Source organism: Miscanthus floridulus, unplaced genomic scaffold (genome assembly GCF_019320115.1).
Source record: "Miscanthus floridulus cultivar M001 unplaced genomic scaffold, ASM1932011v1 fs_130_2_3, whole genome shotgun sequence".
In the NCBI taxonomy this organism is placed as follows: Eukaryota; Viridiplantae; Streptophyta; class Magnoliopsida; order Poales; family Poaceae; genus Miscanthus; species Miscanthus floridulus.
This window is the reverse complement of record NW_027096235.1, coordinates 1-24,182: the sequence shown is the minus strand read 5'-3', so window position 1 is coordinate 24,182 and position 24,182 is coordinate 1. Positions and strand designations below refer to the sequence as shown.

The following is a 24,182-nucleotide window of genomic DNA, read 5'->3' as shown; positions in this document are numbered from 1 at the left end:
AGAAAGAAAACTTCAGAAAAACTTACCTGGAGTTTTTCCCCAAAAGAAGTCGCAAAGGTTACCCAGGCAGCGGGTCAGCTCTACCACCGATGAGTGGCATCGAATTGTTGCACCACATCATCATCCAAATGCTGACCACCAATAGCAAGAGGAGTAGAGGGAGAATGGCCGAGCGAAGAAGGCAAGACCAGGGCTGTATCCTGGGAAGCCCTGGCTACCTCCTCAGATGGATCCACCGCCACGGCCATGGTCACCCCTAGAGCTAGAAAATCAGCAGCAGCGTGATCACCAGGGAACCCTGTCTCCCTCACAGCCACCTCGCCGACCGTACATTCTGGGTCCTGAGACTTAGTACAGGGGCGCACCAGAAGACTGACAATAGGTCGACTGAGGGTTAAGAGAAGGCGAGGGTCTGCAAGATGATAAGGAAACTCGACGATAAGAATATGAATCAGGAAAAAGGAAAACAGAAGCAAAGAAACATAACTAGGATTCACTCACTTAGCTATCTTCTTCTTCATAAAACCCTCAAGACGAATAAGACCTTAGAGGGGAACTATAGCAGCAAAAATATCACCACTACTCTGTGACAGGAGTGGCGTGGTCGGTACCGGAGCCCCAGAAGAACTCGAGCTCGACGACCGCTTACTACAAGAGAACAAGGCCAAAGTTACAACAAAAAGAGGTGTTCAACAACAGAAAAACAAGAAAACAACTCACTGACGCATGACATGGGCCGCATCATCATCCTCATCTACCTCACTCTCAAACAAGCCAACCACAGTGCCATCTGAAAAAGGAGAAAAGTACTCGGTTAAAGGCACAAAAAACAAAAAGACAAAACGTATTAATATGCTCACCTAGGAGCACGCTACCTATAACTTGAGTACCTAGACGAGTATTCGACTGGCGAGACTTCTTGGTAGCACAAACCAGAAGAGAACAATCTGCTCGCCCCCTTTTTTCGACACTAGAGGAGCTCGAGGAACTGGACGAGGAACTACTCTACATATGCATCAAGAACTATGAAAGAAACACCAGGAAAATCATGGTGGTTTGAAACTTACTGGTTAAGATGCCCCAGCAAGACTCTCCCCAGTTCCACCATGGCAAGGCGGTCATCAAGGGGATCAGATCAATGAAGTTACGCCCCAATTCCTAAAAGAGTAAAACAACCAAACGAGAAAGATTAAGCAAAAAGTGGAGACAGCAAAGGAAATACAAAAGTACTCGCATAAGAAAAAACAACTCACAGTAGGAGGCGGGTTGTTAGCACAATACTCAGGGATAGCATATGGGACGGCGCTTATTCCTTTCAACATCTTCTAAAGGCGCTCAAGCACCTCCTCATCAGTCAACTCAAGGGCAGGGACCATACGAGAAGGGTCCTCTGCCCTAGAGTACTCAAAACCATAATTCCTCGCTCCTTCAGAGGTTGAACTCGGCGATGGAGAAAACTAGAAATGGTCCCGAAGCTGGTCAAGCCTTGTTGTTTCAGAGTACATATCCTCTCAAGAAATGGCTTGATCGCCTAGAGCTCATCCATCATCAGGAGATTTTTATCCCATCAGTCATTAACCACGGGACCAGGACCAGAATGAACAGCAAGAGAGAGGAATCATATTGGCGGCATAAAACCAGTCGGCACGCCAATCCCTCACAGAATCAACCAAGTCATACTCAAGAATTTACTCTTACAACCTGACGAAACTAAATCCCGCAGCCACCAAGAACATGGGTGTCATCGCTGCGGGGTTGGGGCTTCAGACATAAGAAGTAACGAAAGAGAGAAGAGAAGGAAGAATTCCAAGAAAAGTTTCACAAAGATGAAAAAAAACAGAAAGATGAATGACAGCATTGGGAGCAAGATAGTTCAAGCTAATCCCAAAATAACTGAGAAATCGATGAAGAAAAGCAGAAGTAGAATGCAGAGTCCAGCATGGATAAAAGAGACAAAAAGAACAATCTCACCAGGGCCTGGAGTTGGGACCCGATGCTGGCCTAGAGCTTTCCAATCAGCAAACTCCTTGCCCTGGATCAGACCATCACTGACAAGCTCATGCAACTGATCCTCAGTCATAGTTAGAGCTGGCCAGATCTTCTGAGTAGCCCACATGGCCATGAATTCTTGATTTTCAATCACAGCAAGTGATGCCTCCTTGTCTACAAAGGTTGCCTGAGACTTGCTCGCTGATTTCTTCCTACCATATACTAGCGAAAGCAATAAAGCACTAAGAAATGATGATGCTCAGACGGCGACGCTCAGATGACGGCGATAATGGCGACGGTGGAGTTTTGAAGACTAGGGTTTCAAGGCAAAAGTAGGGCAGCAAGAGAAAGAAGAAGAAAGGCCTTTAAATAGATTTTTACAGCAATAAAAACACGGCCCACTAGGCCCGTTTAAACACAGCATGAGAACACAATGATCCATTTCCCAACACAACTGACATAGCTAAAATGACAGACATCACACTTCTACACAAAGGTACAGTTCAACGGACAGATTTCAGACTTATCCATCCAGCACCACGGTAGAGTTATCATATTGCTACAAAAAGAACTCATCAACCATAAAGCAACGAAGGGTTACCTCACAAGGAACAAGAACTCAGTTCTTATAAAGAACTCAGTTCTTATAGAAAGAACTCAGGAATCTCATAAACAGACAGGACATCAGCAGAAAAAAGAATGACAACTCAGAAGACAAGATTCTTTCCATTATAAACGGCTTCAAAAAATACAAGATTAACATCTTACAAGACCCAACGAACTCGGTACTACGACAGCGGTAGCAAAAGGAACCCGGACACAACTAGGCTCTGGAACGACTATGTATTCTAAATTACTACTCGGTAGAACAAACCGCACTCGGCTACACTGTTTTCTTCAAAGGACGAACGCAGTACATCCAAGGCGGAAGTCAGCAGCACGGCGGGACAACATGGACTAGGGAAGGTCTGCAGGCATCTGTCTACCCAAGTCCGATGTGACGCCAAATCAGGCGTTGATCTACACCGGAAGTCGTAGGGCAGGCAAGGGGGATCTACCTAGAACTGCTGGATGAAGGAACGTATCCCACATTACAAGACTTCCTCCAACTACCGCCACGTACTTCCTAGTACAATGCCGCTGCGAGATTAGTCTACCTCTAATCCCTATCATAAGACTCCCTCCAGCTACGACAAGATATACAAGAACTATAAATACGCCCGAGGGCAGCTCTACTTCAGAAATTATCATATTCATGACTACGGAGATTTTAGACCACGCAACAAAATGCTCAATGAATCAAAACAGCACACCACACCAGGAGGGTATTTATAGACCAAAGAAGTGGTGCACATGGACCGGGAGCACCAATGGAACAAACCTAACAAAGGACATAGTGAAAAGACAGAATTCAATGAAAGAGGACTCAGGCGTGAAGGAACAATACTCAAGAACAAGCATATTCAGAAGAATATACCAACACTGTACAACTCGTGAACAAACAACATTTATACTCAACCACCACTATACAACTACATCTGACAACAACAGACTACCAGAGAATATGCCAAGATCCAGTTCTTTTTTTATAAAAAAACCCAGATATATGCTGGGGGCTACAACAGGAGAGGTTTTCAGTTTTTTGAACAACTCAGATTCAAGACCCTCTAACTCTTTGTTCTAAATAGCAAGAGGCTCGGAGGCTACACTCAGTGAGTGCACTTTTTCTTCAAAAAAGCGCACATTACTCAGAAGAATTCTTCGAGACAGGAGTTTTCAAAAACATAAGATTCAAGACCTCCAACTTTTTGTTCCAAATAGCAAGAGGCTCGGGGGCTACACTCAGTGAGTGGCACTTTTTTCTTCGAAAAAGCGCACGTCACCAAGAAGACTTCTTTAAAGATAGACCACTTCAAGGCCTCAAGATAAAAAGAATCCGGACCGAGCTATATCCGAGTTCTTTTTGATAAAGAACCCGGGTATATGCTCGGGAGCCCTTCGATGAAGAATCAGAGCAATTTTAAGACAAGACCCTCCAACTCCTTATTCCAAATAGCAAGAGGCTCACGGCTACAACCCAGATGGGAGTACTTTTTCTTTTAAAAAAGGTACACACCACCCGAAGATCTCACGAAGCGCTACACGGTTTCGCTCAAGAAAGCACTCGGAAGACGCTTGTTCCTACTCAGCAAGACCTGAAGGAACAAGACGAGGCTTCTAGAGCCCAACCATGAAGTGCTCGGGGGCTTGTCGATGGGGACCCATGGGATATACCTCGGTGAAGGGGAGAAGATCTAGTCTAACTAGGATTCTTTCCATGTAATCTTAGTAGTAGTATTATTATATAATCCTACTAGGAACTCTCATTGTAAACCGACTAGAACTCTAGCCTCCTGATATATAAAGGAGAGCGGAGTTCCTGGAGAAGGGAGTTAGAGACAACACTTTACAATTAATCCAACGCAAAGGCTAACGCTAACTGGATGTAGGGCTATTACTCGATCACGGTCGAGGGCCCGAACCAAGATAAATCGAATGTCTCTTGCATTTACGTAGTTCTGCATACGTGAATGGTGCTCCGAACAAACTGCCCCAGGTACCCCCGTGGTTAGGCTATCGTGGTGAAACATCGACAGCGTGGCACTAACGGGACCATGCTGGACATCGCCGTTCCTACCAATAGCGTCCAGGGACGCCAACGATGAAGGCGTCTTAGGCGGTCGGCAAGGGCTGCTCTATCAGCGCTGGGTGAAAACTCAGTCGCCGCCGAGCCGGAACACTCCTCCAATGATGCAGCTGACCGTGGTGAGCTGGCAAACGAGACGCCCCCTCTTGGAGTCGACTCATTGACGATGGCCATGTGGCCTCACGACTTACTCCCTATTCGTGACTTCATAGACGACCCAATGGTGGAGGAGTTTGCAGCTTCTCTTGGCACTAGTTGGATTGTCACATGTCCGGTGGCCACCTAGCTAGAGGTTGCCCAAGGTGGTGGTCACTTGCGTCTGCACCTGTGGGCAGTAGATGCTGTCCGAGCTTGCGCCTCTGTAACCCGCTCAGTGGGCTGTGGATTCGCCACCGGCGTCACCTCAGCCTCACCGCTCGCCATCATCGCCTGACTTGGCCCCACGTCGCTCCCCCTAGGTAGGAAGTGGCCGCGGACGCCTGTGCCAGATTCGGAGGCTATGGAGCTTGAGTTGTTGAGGCTCAGCCATGGGTCATTGATTGACGACGAAGGCCACAATGCTCAACCTCCATCGGCTGATGCATATGCATCCCTGTTGACACAATTGGAGGTGTGGGTATGCATCCCACTCGAGACTCTGTTGATCCGCACGCTGTGGCTGAGGAGGTCCAGGACACCTTCAACGGTGATGTCGGTGCGTCGGAGTGTGAGGCTTGCTTCTAAAACCAAGGCCTCCAACCCGACTGCCCAGGCACAAAATGTGTTGAAGTAAAAGCTAGGGATCGGAAGCATGGCGTAGAGTCCATAGCTTGTGGCTTTGGACGGTATCAAGGTGTTCTTTGTTGCGCCGTTGTCCCCTCCAAACAGGTGGCCCTTCAGGCGCTCTTCACTCTAGATTTTGATCCGGTGACCATGGAGCTGAACCTCACTGGCTTCGAGCACGACACTTTTTAGCCGCTGAGTTCAGAGCCTGTTGTTTTTGTCCTTATGCTTGTTGCTCTTCACGCTGCGTAATTTTTTTCTTGTGTAATCACAACTATGATGCTATGTCGGTTGTTTGGTTCAGTAACCACAAATTACCGTCCTAGCTTTAATTTGTAAAACTCTTCTTCTGTTTAATGAATACTTTGCCAATGGCACATTTGAGAAAAAATAATCAACTAAGCTTGATTTGGCACGTGTGTAAGGTTCAATTTTGTTTCTAACAACTTTGTTTTGACTCCTCTAGTGTTTACGGTTCGGTTTGCTCTTTCTATGGTTATATTTTTCACTAGTGTTTACAAATTGGTTTGCTCTTTCTATGGTTATATTTTCAGTAACAATAGATCTGCTCTTAGTTATTATCTGCATTTATAAAAGCTATTGTCAAGTAAGGGTAAAAAATTCGGCAACACTAGCGCCTCGGACGTCCGGATGGACCTCCCGCATTCGGACGCCAGCGCCATTCCCCCACGCTTCCCTGCTTCCCGCGCCTCCACGCCTGCTGCGCCGCTCCCCTCCATGCATGGCGCCCCAGCAGCTGCGGCAAGTGTCTCACATTACAATATGTACAACACCCCCGATCTATTTTTAAAACATCCAAATGCAATGATTGCAACATATGTACAAAATAGCTGAAACATTCGAAACATACGATTGAAACACATGAAAAGCACATGAAAACAATTGCAAACATATGCAACATCCAGAAAATACAGTTGCAACATATGTCTGAAGAAAACAGAGGAAACATTGGGAATAGACACTTGCAACATACGTGTACAATCATTGCAACATATGCAACATCCCGATCTACTTTTACAGCATCTGCTTCCGCATGAAACACTTGAAACATACCTACGAAATATCTGAAACACTTGAAACATGCGTTTGCAACATGGGGAGCCTGGGCCGGGCGATACCAGTCGTAGGGGTCAGAGCCGGTGCCGCGTGAGCACCACCACCACCACCACCAACATCGCTATCAGCACCGGACTTGGCTCGGCCAGGCGGCAGGGGGAGCGAGCAGCGTGGGATGGGCGCATGGCAGCAGCGATGAGGAGTGGGTGCGCGATGTCTGGACAGGAAAGCCGTGGCTAGAGAAGGCCGTCGCGTTGGAGAAGGCCAGCGGCAAGCGGGCGGCGCGGTGGATGCGCCCGTGGTGGTCACATACGTGCGGCAGGGTGGATAAAGGAAATATCGCTGTGTTTTTTATTTTTTTAGAAACTGCGCGCGTACTGAAGGTGGAGCAAAGGAGGCCTGTTGGGCCCGATCGTTGGGGGAACAAGCCATTCAGACGGAACACGCCTGGACAGACGCACGTGTGCCAACATTATCTAAAAACTTTACACGCTTTTCACTAAATTATGGACATCCTAGGGGGCTGTTTAAAAGCTAACCGCTATGCACATTTGTCGCACCTCCCTCTCCACAGGTTGTGGTGGCTAAGGGGCACCAAACTTTATTTCTTCGACGCGTTACAATTTTGTCAGGAATCAAACAAGAGTGAAGCTAAGGCATGGCGAGTTGTAACTAGCTGACATCGGCAGCCAAACAGAATCTAAGTTCTTGCCCTAATCTATATCTCTAATAGCAAGTATAATAGCAGGCTGTAAGCCGATTAAATACTGAGGTGGAGAAGAGAGGAGAGGAGAGAGAGGAGAAGCAGGCTGTAAGCTTACAGCCGGCTTGGGCACAAGAACCAAAAAAGTCTGTGAGAGAGATAAGTGGGCCATGTATTAACTGTAAAGAGCTAACTACTGTATGAGTGGGCTGAGAGAAGGCTGCAAGGAACCTTACAGCCAGCAAGCCGGCTGTATTATTAGCCTTGCTCTAATAAAAACAAACCTCACTATCATTCAATCTCCACGTGTAAGCTATCCACATGTCATCTTCCACTAAGTGTCACATTATCCTTCCTAATAAGTGCTACAACATCTTCCACTAAATGCAATGTAATTACTATTTCCAATCTACATACAAGGTATGCCTGTTGTACTATTTGTTTGGCTGTCACATTCTCCTATCATTCGATCTAATATTCCAAAAGTGTTTTATTTGATTTTTCTATTAGCTTAATCAGTTTTCACAGCATATCTCATATAAGCAATGATACGATCATTTTATTTATAAGAAAGTCCCGCAGCAAATGCGTGGGGCATCCATCTAGTATATAAAAATAAATAGAGGTAGAGTAGTAGTATTGATATGTAGTTCACCTTTGAGGGAAAATGCTGATCTCTTGAGCCTGATTAAGAAAAAAAAATCATATGAAGCTAGGGACAACAACACAGTTTTTTTCCCATATAGAAGAAAAGATACATGTCGAAAACTCGAAATCCTCTATACCATCAATAGTATTTTGCAATTACCATAGCAAATGCGACCCAATTTGCTTACTACTAGGAGTACATGTACATGTTATCTTAAGGGCTTTACGTAACATGGGAAGAAAAGGGGTGATCGGAGAGGGATTTGGAAATGACACGAGTGCTCCAGGTTAGGTGATTTAGCAAGTTCTCCCTACCCAATTCATTTCCACCAATTGCCTAAGAGATACAGCACTCCATCTCTCGATTCCCTATCGAAGTTGTGCGTAGACTACTCGCTTCACGGAGTCTAAGCAAATATTTACAGAGCCAAACTCATACACTGGCATGCCATTGTAGAACCTGCCAACTCTAGGCATAAACAACAAGCCTTTCTCCATAGCGTATGCCTGGATACACTCCTTGAAGCTCTGATCTGGCTCGGTTGCTCCATGGCAAGAAGGGAACTGTGATGCTTTATCTGCTGCATCAACTTGAAGTTTCTCTCTACCACTACCTCTCAAGTATGGCATATTCTCCCCAGTTCCAGGCTGCACAACATCCAGTCCTTCCGCGTCTCGGTCCATCATGTCAAGGCCAAGTGCTAAGAGCATCCGTATGCGCGCGTCAGGCCTTGTTTAGTCGGGTGAAATTTGGGAATTTGGCTACGGTAGCACTTTCGTTTTTATTTGACAATTAGTATTCAATCATGGACTAATTAGGCTCAAAACGTCTCGCGATTTCCAACCAAACTGTACAATTAGTTTTTATTTTCGACTACATTTAATGCTCCATGCACGTATCGCAAGATTCGATGTGATGGCTACTGTAGCATTTTTTGGAAAAACTTTTTAAAACTAAACAAGGCCTCATCAAGCAATTGATGTGGGAAACTGTCCTTCTAGCACTTATACCAATTAACGATCTCGTTGAAATCAGGATTCGGGGAACACAGCCAGTGGTATAGGACCTTATGCCACTTGCTGAAGAAATCAACTTCCAGCAATCGGACCATGCAGCGCACCGGGATTGTAGAAGCCCAAACCATCACGCACCTGAACTGATCGAGCTTCTGGTCCGCCGGGTTGATCTGAAATTCTTGCAGTGCCATCCTCAGTTTCGGGGCGATATAACGAGCAATCAGGTCTCCCAGACTGCAGAATCGAACACGTTCTTCCACGGTGACAGCAGAGCGTGAGCTGATGTGTCGTGCGCTTGCCATACGCGGAGGACGCCGCTCAGCTTGCACCGGATGGCATGGCACAGGGTCTCTATGCTGCTTTGCTCTAGCATCGGCAACCATGGGTGCACCCACACATGGATCGGCACTTTCTCCCTGCGCGGATCCCAGGAATCCACGGCAGCCGAGAGCTTTGGCATGACCACATGCTCCAGTATCAACTGAAGCGCGACAGGGGGCAGCACATGCCCCCATGTATTGAGAAACTCGAGCATTGGTTCCGGAACCCTTGCTTCCCATGAATTGGTTCATGACATTCGCACAGGTGGCACGATGACCTCGCACACGAGCTGCGCGTACGGCGCCATTGAAGCGGCGGCGCCGTGCGAGAAGTCATATGGCTGGTCTCCATCCTTCCATGATGACATGAGCTCCAAGCCAACCGACGGATCCACGAGCGGCTGCCAGCCCAGGAAGAACCGGACCAGCAGCGGGTGCGCGAACTGGCAAGCGACCCATGCCAAGCCGCACATCTTGAACTCCTCCTCGAAGCGCGCCTTCAGGTCCCTGAACGTCAGAAGAAGTCCTTCCAGGGTGAGGACGCCGGCTGAATCGTCCATCCGGACCTTCTCTAGCGCCCCTGCAATCGTCTCCATAACCTGCAGCTGCCGTTTCTGCGGCGCCTCCTGCTTCGACAGCTTTGTCTCCTCCCGCGCCAAGCTGGCCGCCTTCTCGTGCTCCCGCCGCAGCTGGCCGTCCAACTAGACAACGTTAGCCTCCGTGTCGTCAACAAGTAGCCGCACGTTGTGCTGTAGCTCCGGCATCGGAGAGTCGTCAGCCTGCATCTCCTGCCCCTGCCCCTGCTCGTTGTTGAGCCCCTCAGGTCCGTCAGCACGCGCTCCTGCCGCCCTCGCCTGTCGATCACCTTCTGGACGACGGTGGGGTGCCCCTCGGCCTCCTCCAGCGCCTGATCGGCACGCGTTGCCGGCAATGCATTCTTTGCCGAGACGGGGGCTTTCCTAGCCCTCGCCTTCTTCGACCACCGTGGCGGCCGCTCCTTGGTTGAAGTCGTGGGCGGCGGCAGGTTCTCCTTGATCGACTGGGTCATGGGTTCCTCGCCGTAGCCAAGGCCGGCGTTCTTGTGTCGCTCGGTGACCGCCACCGGTTCAGTAATCCCCTGCCCGTCCTTGCCGAGGCCCATGCCGTCCACGTACCTCATGATGCGCATCATCTCGACAACCACTACGAGACGTTTTATTTATATGATAGACATGTTTTATTTCGTCTCTATAAGATTGTAGGCATGTTTTTATAAAGCGTGTTAGAAGCGTCTTCGCATGGACCGTGTCAGGACTTGTAGAGACAAGTTCTCTAAGCGTGTCAAGGTGATAAAGAGACATATTGTAGAGACGTTTGTTGCATGCCTACAGACATTGATACACTTTTATAGATACATTTGTATAACGTGGTTAATAGATTGTGTTTTTTCCGTAATCTCACGCCGTGAGGGTGATTTAGGGGCGAAATTAAAATGTTCGAGCCCTCCACTACGCGGCAAGTTTTTGCAATTGTACACTACAAAATAGGCGGCAAGACAAAATACGTTCATACATAGAGAGGAGGAGCGATATATGCACAAATCACAAGATTTCAAGGCACCTAGCCACATACACAGGCATAGGATACAAACACAAAGAAGCAAAGAGAACACACTACTCCAGCTCTAGCAACACCAGTAGGCCAACCCGCGAAGCAAACTGGCTGCAGACTGGTGCTGGCAGCCGAACACAGAGAGAGGCAGGGAGTACACCGCGGCTATAGACCGGCCTCTAGGGATGCTGGCAGCCGGACACGGAGAGAGCCAGGGACACCGCGGCCGGACACGTCGTTCTCGTCAAGAGCCTGAGACTACGTGTTATTGGGAAGAGATCTGGTGGAGGCGGACAGGGGCACCGCACAGTCGCACAGAGCGAGCGGCGGTCGGCTTCTACGGAGTGGAGAGAATGGATAGGGTTGGGGAGTGGGGAATTAGGGTTTGATGGCGCGTATATATACTCTCAGCCAGTATCTGGGCCTTTACATGGGCCTGGTCGCCTGGTTGCTGAAGCGCGGTGCCACGATACTGCTTGACGAGGCAGGTCTACGGGGATCGGAGCCGGGGACAGCCAAACCATCCTCGTCCCCGTCATCCCCGACGGGGAATGATTTTCTACCAAATTCATTCCCGTGGGGAACATTTTGGCTGCATCCCCGTCCTCTAATAGGTGAATTCCCCGCGTGGAAAAATCATGACAAAACCGTGTAAATGCATCACAGGCATCCTTATACTTGGCCATGCAGCACGAGGCACGACAACACGACACGAAGCACGAAAAATAAGCCCGACACGAACCCAGCACGGCCCCTACAGTTGAATTTTTTTTTAAAAATTCTAAATCAAAATAAATTATTCACATGTAAATAATAAATAATACAGTACAAAATTTTATAATCATTTTTATAGATATATTTACATATACAATAACTAAAACAACTACAACAATTTAAAATTGTAAAATTGAATCTTTAAAAATGGGAAAAATTTAAATTTTAAAAAATTAAAATCAAAACTACTAAAATAATTTTGAGACACCAAATGATCTTAAATAAAAATTTGATAAACATCAAAGTTGTAGAGGTCATGAAAATCTACAACTTTTATTTTGGTCATCTTCTCATTTGACAAAATTTGAACCTTTCAAATTTGTAATTTTAAAAAATGACAAGTTCGAACCTAAATTTGAGATCCAAAATGATTTCAACATAAAAAATGATGAATACCAAAGTTGTTCAACTCATTAATATCTACAACTTTTATTTTAGTCATCTTATCATTTGATAAAATTTGAACCTTTCAAATTTGAAATTTTGAAAAACGACAAGTTTGAACCAAAATTTGAGACCCAAATTGATTTCAACATAAAAAGTGATGAATACCAAAGTTGTTCAACTCATGAATATCTACAACTTTTATTTTTGTCATTTCTTCATTTGATAAATTCTTAGCACACATTGTTCACTAATCTTACACATGTCTCATATAGTTTATAAAACCTTACGAGAGATGTCTCATATTTATGAACAATATCATTACCACTTTGTCATATGAAGAAATGACCAATACAAAAGTTGTAGATCTTGATGAGTTATTCAACTTTGGTATTTATTACTTTTTCAGCTGAAATCATTTAGGGTACCAAAATCTTATCTGAAGTTGCATTTTTTTTAAATTCAAAATTTAAATTGCTCAAACTTTTCATATGTATATATTGACAAAACCAACAAAATAAATTGATAGAGAATGATTTTAGAAAATTTTAGGAAAAAATCATCAGATTTGGAGTTAGTATGAGGAAGAAAAACTAGTTACAAGGTTGACCTACAGATTAAAAAAAGAAATCACACTGTTTACTATGATCATGTAAGGATCATATAGAACAGTGTGATTTCTCTTTTTAATCTGTGGGTAAAATTTATAACTAGTTGTTCTCCCTAATACTAACTCCAAATGTGATGGTTTTTTTTCCTAAAATTTTCTAAAATCATGCTTCAGCATTTAAGTTTGATCAAACTTGGATGTGACAATGTTTTACACATTTTAAAATTTGAAATTTGAAATTTGACAAGTTCAAACCAAATTTTAAAACCCTAAATGATTTCAAATGTAAAAGGGATGAATACAAAAGTTGTTCAACTCATCAAGATCTACAACTTTTATTTTGGTCATCTTGTCATTTGATAAAATTTGAACCTTTCAAATTTGAAATTTTAAAAAATGACAAGTTCGAACCTAAATTTGAGACCCAAAATGATTTCAACATAAAAAATGATGAATACTAAAGTAGTTCAACTCAATAATATCTACAACTTTTATTTTAGTCGTCTTGTCATTTGACAAAATTTGAACCTTTCAAATTTAAAATTTTGAAAAATGACCAGTTCAAACCAAAATTTAAGACATTATATTATGAGATGCTCAAATATTGACACATCACTTTGGGTCAAAACTTGGCCCATGTAAGCCAAAAGCCCACACCAAACCCTCACCCTCCTGCTTTCCCTTGCCTCTGCTCTGTGCCGCCAGCTTCTGCTCGGCGCCGCCTGTGTTCACGTCGGCGAGGAGGGCCGAGTTCCGGCCGACTTCCTTGGAGCGGAACCCGAGCCCACGCCCGCGTGGCGCGCCGCAGGCCAGCGCACCCGATCCCGGAGGCCGGAAAGGAAGACGCCCGTGGCCCTGACGAATCCCCCGGCTCCCCTGCTCTGTGCCTCCGACACGCCGCCGGCCCCGAGGTCAGTGGCCTTGAGATTTTCCTTTGCTTTTGAGATTCCAACTGACGATTAGCTAGCTTGCTGTGTTGAATTTGCTTCGCTATGTGAGGGATTAGCTAGGACCATAGTGTTGGTTTCTGAAACTACACCGACGCCGACTGTCCGTACGTGTTCGAGACTCCAAGCTGACGACCGAGTGCCGAGCGACCGTCGACCAAGCAAAAAAATTTGGACCCACCACTAGAGCAGTAGCTCATGCTCAGATTCAATGGCGGGTCAAACACGTAGCCCAGATAGACGCAAGACTATCATGAAATTTGCCCAAAAATCTACTACTACTTATCATTTTAAGGCCCACGAGTATTGTTTTTTCCCTCAAAACAATTCAAGGTCCGCGTGTGAAAGCGTCCTCAACTATGGAAGCATGCTTCTTTTAGCATAACTACGAAAGCACGCTGGCTGGCCAAATGTTTCACGGGCCGTATCTAATATGGCCCATACGTGCCGAATACACGTATCTAAGTGAATACATATCCAATATTTTGAGTACGGCCTGGATACGTATCCATGGCTTATCCGAGGCCTATCTGTATCCGTGGCGTGCGTGTCGGATACGGGATATCCACGCATCACAGCCCATGCCCCGTCGGTGGACCCCGGACTCCCCGAGCCCCTCGATATGCGCCGCTTCTTTCCTTATCAATCTGGTAACTCCATCTTTTGCTGCACAGTGTTTATAGAAACTTTTTGCATATAGCTGTACAGAAGTCAATATTCCATTATATACAAGTAACAGTGGCAAAAGGTCTGTACTGGAATTATGTCGACAAGGGAAAAAATCATTGAGAAAATATGGACTACTAAAGAAAATATGCAATACAAAATCTGGGTGCTGCATTGCAGAAGTCTGTAGATCAACAGAATATTATTTGATGGTTATTGCTAAGCTGAATGAATCAAATAAGAAAGACAAGAAGGGGGAAAGCAGTCCTGGCTTGCACCCCCCACCTGATTACTATAAGATTAATTGTAGTGATGCCTCCTCCTTATGCTATGATTCCATGAAAGGAGCAGGGGATTCCATTGCCCGTAACTGCAGCAGAGAGAGTTCTTGAAACTTGCAATTGCAGACTCTCTACATGACTTTCTTTTTTTCTAAAGTGGAATAATTGCAGACTCTCAAAACTCATATTGTATGGTTTAATTCACTACTGATATTAATCTGCCTCAGATATGCTTTCTTTTTACTAAATGTCTAAACTTTGTATATTTTTATGCCTTGTGTTAATGTGAAATTGTGTCATCGTTTTCATTTAGTCATGGTTGAGCAAGTTGGACTCGATCATGGTTAGTTTGAGTACTCAAATTAAGAAAGTTAGTTCATCTACCATAGAAACTAATAATCTTAATTAATTTTGTTGCTGCCAGTCAAGTACTATTTTTCATACTCAATCATGTCTTGCAAAAGAAAAAAACTGATTGATTTCATTTCATTCTTACTCCTTGTTATAGGGTCATGGATCGAAGTTGGATGAGTAAGCCAAGACAGGATACTGCATATCAAGATGGTGTTGAGCAATTTTTGACTTTCGCTTACCGGGACATTCCACGTGATAGCGAGATACTTTGTCCTTGCAAAAATGCAAAAACAAATTAAACCATAGCCATGATGAAGTCAGGACACATTTGAGATGTGATGGTATTATTCAAGGTTATACGACCTGGGTTCATCATGGAGAGATGTATGAAAGTCCACAATTTGCATTTGTTGACGTGCCAACTGACACTACAAACTTGCCTACTTCGGGTGTCTCAAGGGCTCCTGCAGTACAAGATGGCATGCAAGAACTACTTCAAGCTGCTTTTTTCAGGAATGAATTGTTTGAGTCACTACCAAGTATGTCTGAAGGTGTAGTAGATGTTGAATCAGGATTTGCAGATATGGAACAAACTGTAGCTGAGGATGTGCATCCTGCAGATGACAATGCTAAGGAGAGTGAACAGAATCTATATGAAAGATACTTGAAGGATGCACACACAAGCTTATATCCTGGGTGTAAATTTTCTAAGTTGTCATTTTTGGTAAACTTATATCACTTAAAATGCTTAAATGGCTGGACACAAGAATCATTTACAAGACTTCTAGGTGTGCTATCTGATTCATATCCTCCTCATGTAGACCTACCTAAGACATATTATCAAGTGAAGAGAATCATCCGTGCTTTAGGCCTTGACTATGTGAAAATACATGCTTGCCCCAAAGATTGCATGCTTTTCCGAGGAAGTTCAGCTAAGAAAGATTTTTGTGATGTGTGCCAGAGCTCTCGCTGGAAAGATTTTAAGAAGAATGGTTCTACAGTTAGACCTAAGAAGAAAAAGAAACCAGCGAAAGTGTTGCGCTATTTTCCATTGATACCGAGGCTCCAAAGGTTATTTTCAACTACCAAAACTTCAGAAGACATGAGATGGCATGAGGACGGACGCACAAAAGACGGAAAAATGCGACATCCAGCGGATGGTGAAGCTTGGGAAGATTTTAATCGTAGATATCCTAACTTTGCAGCAGATGCTCGTAATGTACGCCTTGGTCTTGCAAGTGATGGATTTAACCCTTTTGGGAATATGAGTTCAAAGCACAGTACATGGCCTGTAATGCTGGTTCCTTACAACTTGCCACCTTGGATCTGCATGAAGCAAACATCCTTACTGTTGTCAATGATCATTCCTGGACCGGATTCTCCGGGGAATGATGTTGATATATACTTACAGCCCTTGATCGATGAGCTCTTAGAATTATGGAAAGGAGTGCAAACATGTGATGCCTCTTCTCGAAAGAAATTTCCTCTACGAGCTGCACTGTTGTGGACTATAAATGATTTTCCTGCATTAGCTTACCTATATGGCTGGAGCACAAGTGGTACATATGCATGCCCATCATGTGGTCCAGCAACAAAATCATTTCACCTGAAGAATGGTAAAAAGATGTGCTATATGGGACATCGTAGGTGGCTCCCGCAGAACCACATATATCGAAGGCAAAAGAACCAGTTTGATGGCATGGTAGAGGTTGGACTTGCTCCTGAAATAATGAGTGGTACTTCTATTTTAAAAATGTTAGAAGGTAGAGTTTTTGTTTTAGGGAAAAAGGACCTCACAACAAAGAATACAAAGGGAAATAACAAAGGAAAAAAGAAAGGAAAGCAAGGTGATGAAAGCCATCAGAAATCCAAGCGTAAAAGAGGACAAAAGAAACATAAAGATGGGAACAATGGCAAGAAGGAGAAGAAGCCAGAAGATTGGTTGAAAAAGCGGTCAATATTCTTTCAGTTACCATACTGGGAAAATAATAAACTAAGGCACAATCTAGATGTGATGCACTTAGAGAAAAATCTATGTGACAACTTAATTGGAACTTTAATGGATATTCCTTCCAAAACAAAGGATGGTCTTAAAGCACGACTGGATTTAGTGGAACTTGGAATTCGACACAATCTTCATACTGTGGTAGATAATGAAGGAAAGCAAACTGTGCCTGATGCACCTTTTACCATGTCTAGAGAAAAAAAGGAGGTTCTCTGTTCAGTATTCCAAAACCTAAGAACACCTGATGGCTATGCATCAAACATTTCTAGGTGTGTTAACATGAAAGATTGTACATTGACTGGACTAAAAAGTCACGACAATCATGTTTTACTACATGACATCCTTCCAGTGGCACTCCGATCCTGTTACCCCAGCAAAGATGTCATGGAAATAGTTATTGGAATATCTAATTTCTTTAAGAAGTTATGCTCGAAGGTGATAGATACTGATGAGCTACAAACCCTTCAAGAGAGTATTGTGGTAACACTCTGTAATATGGAGAAAAATTTTCTACCATCATTTTTTACTGTGACAGTGCACTTGATGGTGCATTTGGTAGAAGAAGTTAGACTTGGTGGCCCCGTTCACTACCGGTGGATGTACCCCATGGAGAGGTATGTAATTACATTTTGCAGGGTTATTGTCAATAATTTGTTCAACTGACAACAAGTGTTCATGATTTCATTTAGATTTTTTGTTCGGCTTAAAGCGCTTGTGAAGAACAGAGCTCAGCCAGAAGGTTCGATTGCTGAAGGGTATTGCATGGAGGAGTGCATGACATTTTGTTCCAGATTTCTTGATGGAGATACTCGTTTTAACAGACCGGCTAAAAATCCTGAACCTTCAGGCAATATGAAAGATATGTACATGTTTGAGAGTGCTGGAGAACCAATTGGAAAAGCTACTGTAAGCCATTTTGATAGCCAGCTTCTTATTCAAGCACATTGATACGTGTTGCGACACTGCGATGAACTTGAAGAATTCCGCAAGTGTGTACTATAATTTCTCTTGACTCTATTTTCAATTTTTATTATGTTGAAGCCATCACTGTATAACAAATAATCCATTGTTGTAGAGAGTTTGTGGATGAGGAGAAAGAAAAATTGTGTCCTTCAACTACTTTGACTCTGGCTTCCATCGATAAGCTGATAGACCAGCACTTCCCTGACTGGTTGGAACAGAAGGTAGTACAACTGAAATAGCTTATTAGGCGAGGAGTCTAATAGAATGAATTGATCTAATAATTAATTTCTTCACTACAGGTTATCCTAGGTGATGGACTAGGAATCACTAAAAAAGTTCGAGCTTTGGCTGCCAAACCGAGCAGACATGGTGTGAGATACAGCGGCTATATTATTAATGGTTTCAGGTTCCACACACTGAGTCGTGAGGCTGCAAGGTCGACACAAAATAGTGGTGTAGTGAACATTGCAGAAGATGGGGTTAATTATTATGGCAGATTAACAGATATAATAGAACTGACATACACTGACTACAAGGTTGTTCTTTTCAAATGTGATTGGTATGATGTCCATCATCGTGCTGGTTTACGAAACGATGAGTTTGGATTACCACTTGTGAATTTTTCAAAGAAAATACACACTGGGGAAAAACTGGAGCATGATCCCTGTGTCTTTTCTTCACAAGTGGAGCAAGTCTTTTATGTTGAACACCCAAAAGCTGAAGGATGGAATTCTGTGGTAAGATTTAAGCCACGAGGTACTTTTGACATGGGTGATGATGAACTGCCACCGGATGAAGCAAATTAGACTAACTGGCTTTCAGGTATTATTAGGCTTTTTTTAGAGTATGTGGACAATTGAGTGCCACTAATTTTGACATACATAAATATAATAATAATTATTCAGGTTGCACTTATTACAAGGCATATTTGTTTCAGGTTACTCTTGTCTATGCAGGAGGGTGTGTGTTGCTCTGTTTCACCCAGGTGATGGATGTGTTCCTGCATGATGGATCGAAGAGCATCTTAGTTTCTGTAGGCTGCTAGCATGTGTTTTCTTTGTAATATGTTTTTAAGAAGTTTCATTTACAATTGGTGGTCTAAGTGAGAAATCAATGCCACTCACATGTAATGCTTGAATTATTGAGAAATTGAGTCTAGTAATTTATAGATTGGTCGTATGATTGAGAAATTGAGGTTAGTCATATGATTGAAAAAGCAGCATGTGTTTTCTTTTGCTTGAATCTTTGAGTGAAAATTATGAAATTGTTGAGCGTGTGAAAAATTTGGAAAAATATGGGGAAAAACATGTATTTTATTTGGCTTGAATTGTTGCGAGAAAATTGTGGAATGTTGAGTGTGAGAACATTTTTTTATGAATAATATGGAAAAATACAGGCAAGGAAGTTTTGACCTCTTGACCACGTGTAGAGAATTAGGGAAAGGTTACCACAACACTACATGTTCAAAAAAACATTTTAGATAGTTATTGACGGTAAGCTGATACACTTTATCACATATCTACAAGCATGTAACGGTCAAATAGAGTCTAATTTTGTGTTAGCTTGATATGTTTTTATTATCGTATCAAAATGTGTCTTTACGTGCCTATAAACAATTGTTTGATACGTTCTGTGACGAGTCTAGATGGTACAAACGATATGAAGCATCTCTATATCTGTAATGTTTTGTGGCATTTTTAGTATCGTGACAATTAGTGTGTTTAGATATATATGGACGGTGTTATGACACACTTTATAACGTGTCTAGGCGCTATTGACGATTAAAAGCATGTCTAACACCGTGTCATTTTGATACATTTCCAAAATCGTCTCGAGAAGTGTCTTTACATGTCTTGTAATAGTGAAAGCGTGTCAAATGTCGTATCCAGTTGACACGTTTCCAAAGTCGTGCTTAGAAGCGTCATTACGTGCCCATGTACATACGCTTTCAACCAGCGTCACAAAGAAAACGTGTCTAGAGGGGGGTGTTTCTTGTAGTGTCAGCTACAAAATTATAGCCACAGCTAGCAAGAAAGCCACCACTGACAAGGAACATGTTGCAGAAGTGTCGTACAAAGAGCTACTCAACCCATCAAAGTAATCTACAACGGCCAACCAACAAAGTCAGGATCTCATAGTCAAATCTCGTGAAAATGACTTGAATGCATGTTAACAAAACCACGGCAAAGAACGAAATAGTTAGGCCTTGCAACATGACAAAGTGCCAAAGAAGCCATGCAACAAAAAATACATAGAAATTCTCTGCATCCATAATTTTTTGTCGACCCATGATATAGCTAAAATAATTTAGTCGCATCAAGCAGGTATTCTAGTTTCATAAACATCCTCAGAAAATTGGCGGCGTGGGGTGATCGTGGAATTGATCACGATTGTTACGAGAATTGATTTTTGCCTTCCTGATTTGCTGGGAATTGATCACGATTATTACGGGAATTGATTTTTGCCTTCCTAATTTGTTGTGGCTGTTATGGGGATTGAGCTGATCGCATAGAGTGAATGCGTGTTGCCTTCCTGATCTGATCGCATGGAGTGGCTTTGGTGTTGCACCTATGGACGGAATAGTTATGAATGTTTTAGTTGTAGAGATGATTTTCGATGTGGAAGAGTTTGTTTCTGAAACGGTTTTTTTGTGCTGTATCTTTTTTTCGCAAACTCTTTTTTGCCGTATTTTTTTGGAAACAGGGATGTAGAAGAGTTTGATTTTTTTGTCGTGTATATGTTTTTTCGAAAATGTTTTTTTGCCGTATTTGATTTTTTTGGTTTGGAAATGGGGAGGTTGTTTTTTTAATGTGTTTTTTTGCCGTGGGGCGGGGCGACGCAGACGATAGCTCTAGGGACTTTTTAGGTGTAGATAGATAGATAGAAGATATCTACCTATGTGGACGTGGCAATCGCGTACACAATGATCGTCTCCCTTTTTAGGTGGTCCGATCCGGATTGCACGTGGACAGGCTAAGATTGATCCAGAATTTTTCTTTTGGCCAAGACCAATCCGGATTTTGCATGTGGGCATGCACGTGCACTGTATATCCTGGGGGGTGAGCGTCTAGAATTTTCCTTTTGGCAAGACCAATCAACGTATTCTCGGGGGCAAGCGTGTACACGATGTACGTCGTGGACGAAACCATATGAGGTTTTTTAGGTGGTACTAATTGGCGGTGTGGGGTGATCGTAGAATTGATCACAATTGTTATGGGAATTGATTTTTGCCTTCATGATTTGCTGCGCTGTTATGGGGATTGAGATGATCGTATGGAGCGAGTGCGCGTTGCCTTCCTAATCTGATCACATGGAGTGGCTTTGGTGTAGCACATGTGGACGAAATAGTTATGAATGTTTTAGTTGTAGAGATAGGGATAACTATTTATTTTGGTTTTAGTTTGCAGTTTTTTAACTAGAATAAAGGGAAAGAATACTTACCTGGATACACGGGGGGTGCCTTCTTCCCCAAGCTGGTTGTTGTCATGGTTCTTTCATCATTTGTTGATGATGTGCTCTGCTGGGGAGGTTTGCCTCCCCCACATTGAAATTTTGTTACCTTGCATAAACAACATGTGGAAACAAGCACCAACAAAAGACTTGGGAGATCCTGGAAATATACTTTAGTAGGTAAACATGGTTTTAAGGGTTTTTCACATAGTAAAGAAGAAGAGCTGAATTAAAAATGTTATTTAAATTCTGCGAATTTAATTATATCTAATTCTTCTTCTAGCAATTATGTGTCATGGAAAACTTTTAAACGCTAACCATTTACCTTGAAAAGCTTACCTTCATCATTTTGAAGTGTGACTGCTCCATGAGACGATGTGCTAATTACCTTGTAAGGTCCTTCCCATTTGCTTCGTAGTTTCCTATGTCCGAACAACTTCACTCTGGAGTTGAAAAGCAACACCTTGTCACCTAGTTTGAATTCCTTCTTTTTCAATCTTCTATCATGCCACCTCTTTGTCCTTCCCTTGTAGAGTTTTGCATGATGATATGCCTTTTCTCGCCATTCCTCTAGCTCAGAGAATTGCAATTTTCTTTTCTTCCCAGCTGCTTCAAATTCCATGTTCTAGCTTTTTATGGCCCAATGAGCTTTGAATTCTAACTCGACAGGTAGGTGGCATGTCTTCTCGTAGACTAGTTGGTATGGTGACATTCCAAGAGGTGTTTTGTATGCTGTTCTGTAAGCCCATAGTGCTCTATGTCACTTATGTTTCCATGCCGTTCCTATCTCATTGACAGTCGTCTGCAGAATGTTCTTGATTTGCTTGTTTGATGTTTCTGCTTGTCCACTAGTTTGAGGATGATATGGTGTCGCGATGTTATGACGAACCCCATGATTGGATAAGAAGCGTCGGAACCTTCTATCAATGAAGTGAGGACCTTAGTCACTAATTACCATGCGTGGAACTCCAAAACGTGGAAAGATAGTCTCAGAAAACATCCTCTTGACGTTATTGGAATCTACAGCTCGACATGGTAAAGCTTCAACCCATTTTGAGACATAGTCGACTGCCACCAGAATGTATTCACACTGCCAGGATTTTGGAAATGGTGCCATGTAGTCGATTCCCCAAACATCAAAGACTTCTAACTGGAGGTTGATGGTGAGTGGCATGGCATCTCTTGCATTGATATTCCTGTGTTTCTGACATGGGTACACCTCCATATGAAATCTTTGGTGTCATCGTACATAGTTGGCCAGAAGAATCCACTTTGCCAATTTTTAGCATTAGTGTGGAATGCTCCATAATGTCCTCCATATGGTGATGAGTGACATCTTTCAATGATCTTGGTTGCTTCCTCAGCTGGAACATACCTTCTGAGTAGTCCATCGGAGCAGATTCATTAGAGGTATGGTTCATCCCGTAGGTGGAGGCGACTTTTGATAGATGAGCTTACACTGGTTCTCCCTCGGTGGTACATAACCTGCAACCATAAAATTAACAATATTTGCATACCACGGGTTAGATCCTGCGACCTTTAGGACCATGTCATCTGTAGAAAACCATTGATGGGCAACTCCTGTGGATTCTTGAACTGCATTCTTGACAAGTGATCAGCTACAGAATTTTCTATTCCTTTCTTTTCTTTAATTTCTAAATCAAATTCTTGAAGCAAAAGGATCCATCTTATATGCCGAGGCTTAGCATGTTTCTTAGTAAGAAAATATTTAAGAGAAGCATGATGAGTGTAAACAATAACTTTAGCTCCTACTAAGTAAGATCTAAACTTGTCAATAGCAAAAACAACAGCTAGAAGCTCTTTTTCAATTGTTGCATAATTAAGTTGAGGTCCTAATAGAGTTTTACTAGCATAAGAAATTGCATGATGCTTTCTATCTTTCATTTGACCCAAAACTGTCCCTACAGCATAATCACAAGCATCACACATGACTTCAAAAGGTAGCGACCAATCATGGGGTTGAATGATTGGTGCAGAGATGAGTTCTTTCTTAAGGATTTGAAAAGCATTTAAACACTCATCATCAAACTCAAAGGGAGCATCCTTGGCTAACAAACTTGTAAGGGGTCTTGCAATATGAGAAAAATCTTTTATAAAATGGCGATAGAACCCCGCATGACCAAGGAAACGTCATACCCCTTTGACATTCGTGGGAGGAGGTAGTTGTTCTATTACTTCTATCTTAGCTCGGTCTACCTCAATCCCATATTCAGACACCAAGTATCCAAGCACTATGCCTTCTCTAACTATGAAATGACATTTTTCCCAATTAAGGACTAAGTGCTTTTCCTCACATCTTTGCAAAACTTTGTCTACATTTTCTAAACAATCATTGAAAGTTTTTCCATAAACAGAAAAATCATCCATAAAAACTTCCATGATTTCTTCTATCATATCAGAAAAAATAGACATCATGCAACTTTGGAATGAAGCTGGAGCATTGCACAATCCAAAAGACATCATGCAATAAGCATAAGTTCCATAGGGACAAGTAAAAGTTGTTTTGCTTTGGTCATTAGGATGGATTGGAATTTGATGATAGCCAAATTATCCATCAAGGAAACAAAAGAAAGAATGCTTTGCAAGCCGTTCCAATATCTCATCGATGAAGGATAATGGGAAGTGATCTTTCTTTGTTGCCTTGTTAAGTTTTCGGTAATCAATGCACATCCGCCATCCTGTGACTGTTCGTTGTGGGATTAATTCATCTTTTTTATTTTTACCACAGTCATGCCCCCTTTCTTCGGTACAACTTGTACCAGGCTTACCCACTCACTATATGGCACGAGATAGATTATCCCTGCATGCAAAAGTTTCAAAACATCTTTCTTAACAACTTCTCTCATCGCATTGTTAAGCCTATGTTGTGGCTCCCTAGAAGGTGGATATGCTGGATCTATGGGAATGCGATGGGTGCAAAGGGCATGACTAATCC

At 43.0% G+C, this 24,182-nt stretch overlaps 2 pseudogenes; one reads left to right on the top strand and one right to left on the bottom strand.

Annotated features, from left to right (window-relative positions):
* Window positions 1-8,162: 8,162 nt before the first annotated feature.
* Window positions 8,163-10,370, bottom strand: LOC136530438 (septin and tuftelin-interacting protein 1 homolog 1-like; annotated as a pseudogene).
* A 4,611-nt stretch (window positions 10,371-14,981) lies between these two features.
* On the top strand, window positions 14,982-17,899 carry LOC136530440 (uncharacterized; annotated as a pseudogene).
* The last annotated feature ends 6,283 nt before the right edge of the window (window positions 17,900-24,182 follow it).